Raw genomic sequence first — 5480 nt, forward strand, 5'->3', positions numbered from 1 at the left:
TAATTGAAGTGACTTAGAACCAGGGAAGTACTTAGACTTCTGAAATCAGGGAAATACTTAGAGTTTTGAAAGTTGTTGATGGAGTGATGCCCTTTGATTAATTTAATTACTTTACAAGATTACCTCACACCTGTTTTGATGAACTTAGTCTGATTTTCTGCAATACTGGTAAGTGTTAAGGGATCACTGTTGCCTTTAGTGTATTCAGTCGTTTAAACGTGTTATGAGGGTTCAGGTGTTTGGCTTTTTGGTGAGGTAATAATTGATGCAAGGTAACCAGATACTTGGCACTTCGTAACATTGTTTAATGGTGCCCAGAGACCCGGGCAAGCAGATTTCATTATCACTCTAGAATATACAGGTGGTGTTAGGAATATATTTTGTTAGGAGATGACCATATAGTTTTGTTTTGCATTTATTGTATTGAATTGTAAATTGATAACTTAGAGGAAAATGGCTCGGTTCAATGTTCAGGAATTTTTAGCAGCTCCTTCCATCCAAGTTCTGTCTGAAAACCACTCGTCTAGAGCACAGTGGAGCGCTTTAGCAGAGGCATGTGTGGTTATGTGTCTACTAGTATGGTAAAGGCACAAATAAGATGTATTGCTTATGGAAATCATTGATAAACTCTGGGAGAATAACTGATGAAGATGAGCTAGAATTGGCTCAAGAGTTGTGAATGTAGCACGTGCTGATCTCATAAATAAGCAAGCAGAAAAGAAAGAGAAAAGTGATGCAGAGTTAGAGCTTAGACGCATTGAAGCAGAAGAGAATTGATTAAGCTAAAAATGCTTGCTGAAAGAGAGAGAATGCAAGCTGAAAGAGAGAGAATAGACAGGGAAAAACAAGAAAGAAGAGAAAGAAGAAGAAAAAGAGCAGAGAGGAAAGAGAAAGAATAAAAGAGGAAAGAGAAATCGCAAGACATGAAAGGGAAATGGAATTAATAAGAGCTAGATCCACATTACCTGTAACCACCGTCTAAACCCTAACCAAGGTAATCAAGACCCTGTATTTGATGTAGTGAGAGTACAGAAGTTAATCCCTAAGTTACTGAAGAAGCTCCAGATGAGTTTTTTGATCACTTTGAGAAAGTGGCTTCAGGTATGGGATGGCCAGAGGATAAATGGTCAGTTTTTGCTACAAAGTGTCTGATTGGTAAAGGGAGAAGTGCTTATCTAGCCTTAACAGCTGATCAGTGTAAAGACTACAAGGTACTTAAACACAGTGTTGCTACAAGTTTACCAGATGACCCCAGAGTACTACAATGAGAGATTCAGAAACTTGAGAAAAGATGAGAACCGGGGTTAACCTTCTTAGATTATGCTTACAAAGTGAGAAGGTGTTTTCAAACGTTGGGTAAGAAGCTGCTAAAGTTAAAACTTTTGATGAGTTAGAAGAGTTACTTGTTCTTGAACAGTATCTTAAGGAATTCCTGAACATATAAGAGCCTATTTAAGAGAGAGAGAAGTGAAGAAAACTTGACAAAGCTGCTACACTTAGTGAAGATTACAATATAATCAGTAGCAAACGTAATTACATCAAGTACCAGAGTCAACAACGCCCAGGTTTTAAGTCTTATCCAAATAACAGGAACAAATTTAATGGGAAACCTTCAAGTGATACTACTAAGAGTACACAAGGTAATACAGCTCAGCAAATTAATGTGAAATCCTCATCCAGTCTTTCAAGACAGTTACAGAAACCTAATGTTGTCTGTTTCAAGTGTGGAAGAGTAGGACACTACAGTCAAGAGTGTTACCGGAATCAACAGCAGTCAAAACCAGTTAGTCAAGTTGTGAAACAAACTACGAAGAGCAGTGTGGGAAAGAATCAGACTCCAGAGAAGAATGAAACTAAACAAGCTGAATGTTTAGCAACCAGTGGAAATGTTACCTCAAGCAGTGAGTGGCTTAGCAGTGTGGAGGCTTTTAAGCCATATATCTATGAGGGTATGCTGTCAACTCAAGAAGGAAGTATGCAGGTACAGTCAAGATATTACGTGATACAGGGAGTAACCATAGTGTGGTAGTACGTGGTTCTCACCCTCAGTTGGAGAAGAGTCTCACAGGAGATTCAGTTATTTTGAAGGGTTATAGGAGGAGAGGAAGTAACTCCTATATGCCGCTTACACCTGTCATGTGAATTGTGACAGGGAATGTTGATTTTGACTGTAAAGGACTCACTAACTGTGGAAGGTATACATGTTCTGTTGGGGAATGAAGTTGGTGGTGTGCCATTTATTCCTTGTCCTGTAGTGACAGACAAACCATTGAGGATTAGTCCTACAGTATTCGTTGGAGAAGAATAACCCCCACCTGTTTCCTAGTTGTGTAACTACCAGAAGTATGAAGAGGACTACGACTGTAAGTGAAGAAACTGAGGATTTACACACCCAAGAAGGATCAAGTGAAGGATCTTTGTGCTTAGAAGAATTATTCCAGGGAAGTGAAGTTTCCCATAGTGCTGACCAAGAAGAGATTTCCCAAGAAGATGAAGACGACGACGAAGAAGAAGAACCTGATGTTCCTGAAGAGACTCCGAGTAGTCAAAGTGTTGCTGAAGACAGTAGTGAAACTACAGTAGCTGAGTTAGCAGATATTGAGAATTCAACCCTTGAAGTTGGTCAAGTGACAAGAGAGAAGCTGATGGACTTGCAGAAGAAGGATGCATCGTTAACTGATTTGTTCTTCAGAGTTGTTGATCGAGAGAGATGCAACAAACTCCTACCTGTTACTTTCTGAAGGAAGGTTTACTGATGAGGAAGTATAGACCTACAGATATACCAGGAGATGCTGTATGGGGCGAATATCATCAAATTTTGATTCCATATCCGTTGAGAAAGCAAGTGGTTGCAGTAGCTCATGATCCTGGACATATGGGAATCAGGAAGACTGTGGAGAAGATCATGAAATATTTTTTCTGGCCTGGACTTCACAGAGATGTTAGCAGGTTCTGTCGTGATGTCATACCTGCCAGATAGCTGGAAAACCGAATGAAACCATCAAAGAAAGCCCCCCTACAACCTATAGAAGTTAGAGGAGAACCTTTAGCAAAGTGATTATAGATATGGTTGGACCGTTCCGAAGACAAAGAAAGGAAATGAGTAGTTGACATTAATGTGTCCTGTGACAAGGTATCCAGAAGCGATCCCTGTTAGAAACATATCTGCCAAGGTAGTTGCTGAAAAACTTGTTAGAGTTTTTCTCAAAGTTTGGTATACCAGAAATTGTACAAAGTGATTAGAACGAACTTTACTTCCAAGTTGTTCCAGGATGTGATGAATTTGTTAGGAGTGAAACAACAGTTATCCACTGCCTATCATCCAGAAACTCAAGGTGCCTTGGAAAGGTTCCACCAGACATTGAAAGTATGCTGACAAAGTATTGTTCTGAGTCAGGAAGAGAATGGGATGTTGGTTTACCATTAATGTTGTTTGAAGTTAGGAATGCTTATCAAGAAAGTATGGGATGTTCACCTAATGAGATGATTTTTGGAAGAGAAGTGAGAGGACCGTTGAAGATTCTTGCAGAAAATTGGGAAGAAAACAAGAGGAAAGCCAAGCAGAGTATGTGAAGAACTTAAGGAAGAGGTTGAAAGAGATTAGAAAATTCTCTTAGAAAAACTTGAAAATGAGTCAAGAGAAAATGAAAGGAGATTTGATGCTAAGGCTAAGCTAAGAAGTTTTAGTATTGGGTCAACAAGTGTTAGTGTTCTTACCTGTCAAGAGATTTCCCCTCACTAATAAAATTTCAAGGTCCTTACAAGATAATTCAGAAGTTAAGTGATAGAACTTATGTGATTGATACACCAGAAAGAGAAGAAAACAAAGGAAGATACATGTGAACCTCTTGAAACCTTATTTCTCAGAAACTAAAACTGAAACTGTGTCAGTAACCCAGACAACTTTATCTACAGAAGACGATGATGGTCTACGAATTGGGAGCTGCAAGCAAGATGAATAATTCTTCAATTTTGGAAAATTTGGAGGGATAAACTGAAACATCTGAGTGTTGAACAAGGTGAAGACTTAAGTGACGTAATTAGAAGTTTTTCCAGAAATTTTTTCAGATGTGCCTAGACGTACTGATCTGACCAAGCATGAAATCAAGATTCAAGAAGATGGAAAACCTTTTCAAGCAAAGAGCCTATCGCTTATCACCGTATCATCGAGATGTTTTGAAGAAAGAAGTTGAGTATTTGCTGCAACATGGATTAGCAGAACCCAGTTCAAGTCACTTCAGTTCTCCATGTGTGTTAGTGAAGAAACCAGATGGTTCATTTAGGATGTGTACTGATTATAGGAAGCTGAATTCTATCAGTGTGGCTGATAATTATCCTTTGCCTCTTATAGATCATTACTTGATAATATTGGCAAGCCAAGTTTGTTTCCAAGATAGACTTGTTGAAAGGATATTATCAAATTCCCTTAGATGAGAATGCGAAGCTGCTGTCAGCTTTTATTACTCCTTTTGGACTATATCAGTATACTGTTCTGCCGTTTGGTCTGATGAATGCACCCGCAACTTTCAACGAGTGATGGATCAACTGTTAGGATCAATAGAAGGAGTAGGTGTATACCTAGATGACATCGTGATTTACTCTACAACGTGGGAAGAACATCTGAAGATTCTGAAGAAAAGTTTTCAAGAAACTACAAGAAGCAGGATTAACAGTCAACTTAGAGAAGAGTGAGTTTGGAAGGCAAACTGTACAGTATCTTGGGTTTGAAGTTGGGAAAGGCCTTCTTGCTCCAGTAAATGCTAATGTAGAAGGTATCCGTAAGGCTACCCCACCTACTACCAGGAAACAGCTACAGAGATTTTTAGGCATGGCTGGTTTCTATCGTCGTTTTTGCCCAAATTTCTCAGCCGTAGTAGCTCCCTTGACAGACTTGACTAGTCCCAAAGCTAAGTTTAGTTTGGACTCCAGAGTGTCAAGAATCCTTTGAGAAGGTAAAAGCCATTTTAACTTCAAGACCAGTACTTCAAGCTCCAGACTTCGACAAGAAAATTTGTGATACAAGTTGATGCGTCAGACTGTGGTGTTGGAGCTGTTCTACTTCAAGAAGATGAAAATAATATCTACCATCCTGTATGCTTCATGTCTACAAATTGAAAAAACATCAGAAAGTATATTCGACAATCGAGAAGGAAACTTTAGCCTTAATCACCGCATTGAAAAAATTTGAAGTGTATGTGAATAGACCTAGGAATGAAGAAATTGTAGTGTTTTCTGATCACAATCCACTGTCATTTATCCAGAAAATGAAAATCACAATCAAAGACTGACCAGTGGTCTTTGTGCCTGCCAACAGTATAACTTAAGAGTGCAGCACATTAGTGCAAAAACAATGTAGTTGCTGATTATTTATCTCGTTGCGAATCGTTGGATTCAACACCGTGATAAAAATCTTCTGGGGGGAGGTATATTATATATTGCTACTTTCAAAATGCATGTTTTCCCTTCTTTGAAATGTCTTG

Source organism: Macrobrachium nipponense, chromosome 29 (assembly GCF_015104395.2).
Source record: "Macrobrachium nipponense isolate FS-2020 chromosome 29, ASM1510439v2, whole genome shotgun sequence".
NCBI classification, from domain to species: Eukaryota; Metazoa; Arthropoda; class Malacostraca; order Decapoda; family Palaemonidae; genus Macrobrachium; species Macrobrachium nipponense.